Raw genomic sequence first — 3,614 nt, forward strand, 5'->3', positions numbered from 1 at the left:
GCAGAGAGAGGAAGGGAGAGGGATGGAGAGTCAGAAACAGCATGAGAGAGAAACATCCATCAGCTGCCTCCTGCACCCCCCCCACTGGGGATGTGCCCGCAACCCAGGTACATGCCCCTGACCGGAGTCGAACCTGGGACCCTTCAGTCCGCAGGCCGACGCTCTATCCACTGAGCCAAACCGGTTTCGGCTGGGCCTTCTTATAAGTACCGCACACTAACCGATTGCGCTACTGGAGCTCCACTTGGGCCTCTGTATGTCCTCTTTTGAAAAGTGTCTATTTAGAACCTTTGCCCACAACACAGGCAGTTTTACAGGCAAGTTCTGCCAAAATTTTTTAAATTTTTTATTTTTTATTAATTTCAGAGAGGAAGGGAGAGGGAGAGATAGAAACATCAGTGATGAGAGAGAATTATTGATCAGCTTTCTATGGCATGCCCCCACTGGGGATTGAGCCCACAACCCAGGCATGTGCCCTGACTGGGAATTGAATCTCTATTTCCTGATTCATAGGTCAAAGCTCAACCACTGAACCACACCAGCCGGGCACCTTCTGCCAAATTTCGAAGCCACAAGTAGTCTATATCTTATACCGATTGTTCCAGAAAACAGAAAAAGAGGAAAGCTGACCAACATATTTTACAAGCCGTCTTTAATCTTGATTTCTGAACCAGTTAAGTATACCATAAGACAAGAAAATTATACATTTTACTGATAAATATAGATATGAAAATTTCTAAATGAAATATTAAGTTACTTGAATCCACTAGTGCAGTGGTCGGCAAACTCATTAGTCAACAGAGCCAAATGTCAACAGTACAATGATTGAAATTTCTTTTGAGAGCCAAATTTTTTAAACTTGAACTATATAGGTAGGTACATTGTTATTAACTTAATTAGGGTACTCCTAAGCTGGCCTTTGCTAAAAACATCCTCAATCTAGGGGTCGACCTCAGCGAACGTACCGCCACTTCTTCTAACGTCACTTCTTCAAAATAGACTCGCCCAGGCCGAAAACCGACTTCTGTGAATGGGCCACAAAGTTTCTTTTTTGGGGGGCGGGGGGTGGGCACGAAGTTTCAATCGCACTGTACGTGCGCGCTGCATGTGGTATTTTCTGGAAGAGCCACACTCAAGGGGCCAAAGAGCCGCATGTGGCTCGCGAGCCACAGTTTGCCGACCACTGCCCTAATGTATATAAAATGCATCAATATCTAAATGAATGCCACTCACAAAAAGGGAGACACTATGATTTCTATTGAGACAGGCTAGTAAGCTAGGACAAGAGGAACAGGGAAATAGAGACAGACAGGGAAGCAAGCAGTTTGCAACATCTAGTAAATCCTATCTTCCCGAAACCAAGGACACTTAAGAGTAGATGGTTTGGCCCTGGCAGGTTTGGCTCAGTGATTAGAACATTGTCCCATGGACTGAAGGGTCCCAGGTTCGATTCTGGTCAAGGGCATGTACCTCAGTTGCAGGCTCAATCCCCGGCCCTGGTTGGGGTGTGTATGGGAGGCAGCCAATCCACATGTCTCTCTCACATCAATGTTTCTCTCTTTGTCTCCCTCCTCCCACTCTCTCTAAAAAATCAATGGAAAAATATCCTCCAGTGAGGAACAACAATACAACAAAAAGAGTAAATGATTTGGCCCAGCCAGTGTGGCTCAGTGGTTGAGCACTGACCTATGAACCAGGAGGTCACAGCTCTCTCATCATTGATGTTTCTATCTCTCTCTTCCTCACCCTTCTTCTCTGAAATCAATAAAAATATATTAAAATATATTTTTAAATATATTAAAAAAAAAGAGTAGATGGTTTGCACTTCTCCTCCAGGACAGGAGGGTAAATAGCTTAAATTACCCTACTCAGGGAAATAGCAGAAATCCAATTTGTGCCAACCACATCCAAGGACAGATGAAGTTAAGGGAATAAATCTTATTTTGGCACATCGGCATAAAATTGATGAATTTTCTATTAATCCTCCCTTAAACTCCCAGCTTTTAAAAACCCTCAAAAAACTGTTCCTAGCTCATGTTCTCCCTGGTAGGAGCACTCCCATGCCTTTCCCTTCCCCCACTTCTTCCCCCACAGGCATGCACCTCCTAATCCCTCAGGACTCCAGGAGGCTGGCAGCCGGGGAGCAGGGGCCAGTGGCAGCTCATCCCAGACTAACCCACTGAACTTGTCCCCAAGATCCCCTTTTCTTTGGCTTCTTAGTGAGCAAAGCAGCCCCTCCTCGGCTCACTTCCCCACCTAGTGTCTCTCCTGTTGCTTCTTCTGTCTTAGATCCTTCCTGTTTCACTGTCCCCGGCTTTAATAAACTTCCTCTAAAAATCACCTACACTCACGTTGTGAAACCTTACCTGCATGAAGGCAAGAACCCACACACCGCCGCCTGCCCTATGCAGACCAGCTCAGGGCCAGGTCCCCCTTCTGGGAACAATAGGAAATACTGCCCTGGCCGCCCTGGCCGGTGCGACTCGGTTGAGTGCTGTCCCATGCTCTGAAAGGTCCGATTCCCAGTCAGGACACGCAACCGATCGATATTTCTCTCCCATCAGTGTTGCTCCCTCTCTCTCCCTATCCCATCCTCTCAACAGAAAAAAAAAAAAATCAATAAAAACATATTTTTAAAATATATGAGGTACCTAGAGTGGTCAAATTCATAGAGAGGAAATTGAATGGTGGTCGGGGGGGGAAGGGAGAAATGAAGAGTTGTTTACAGAGTAGAGAGTTTCAATTTTGTAAGATGAAAAAGTACTGGAGGTCGGTTGTACACCGATGTGTACTTAATACTCCTGAACTGTGCACTTAACAATGCGGGTGTGCAAATTCACACAACCACCCAGCATCTGCGGGACTCTGTGAAGTCAGGGTGTGTGGACGCTATGGCCTAGGAGCCCTGCCTCAAGCAGAAGTCTCCGACAGCCCATATGGGACCCTGTGAAGACGTCCCTAGCGGTGATGTGTGTGACGTGATGGGGGCCTCGGGCCACGCTCAGTGTGGTCACTTGGTGGGGATGGCGGACAATACCAGTGAAAGCACTGGGCGCTCAACATGCAGCCAGAAGAAGCAGCAAAGGAGACGCATGTGGAGAACATTGGTATCGAGGGTAAAAACGCACAAATGTCCACAACAGAATGAGTGTCCTACATGACACCATGTTCGTGACATGGGAGCACATCCACATAAGAAGAGCCAGTGTCACGGGTCGTAGAAAGCCAGGCAGGCTTCAAGGACACGGGCTGAGCCCACGGACGGAGGGAAGATGGGGAGAGGAAGAGGGAAATGGTTCAGAGTGATGATGTGTCACAAACAGACATGACTGACTCAGCTCCGTGTCAACAGAATAAAGTGGGGGGCCGGGTGGAGGAGGATGAGCACCCCTGGAGCTAGGGGCCTGCGTTCAAACACCTTCTCCCCCTTGCACGCACTGGGGATTTTACCAAAGCCCACATTCATGTCTTACACCAACGGTTACTGAGCATGTACTCGGTGCCCAACGCTGTGCTGGGCACTGCAGACACAGCGGTGAGTAAAAGGGTAATTCAAGGCAAGTGCCGGGTGTGAAACTGAAACGGACTACATTGCAGGGAAAGGGACGGCTTCC

Source organism: Myotis davidii, unplaced genomic scaffold, assembly GCF_000327345.1.
Source record: "Myotis davidii unplaced genomic scaffold, ASM32734v1 scaffold425, whole genome shotgun sequence".
Classification (NCBI taxonomy): Eukaryota; Metazoa; Chordata; class Mammalia; order Chiroptera; family Vespertilionidae; genus Myotis; species Myotis davidii.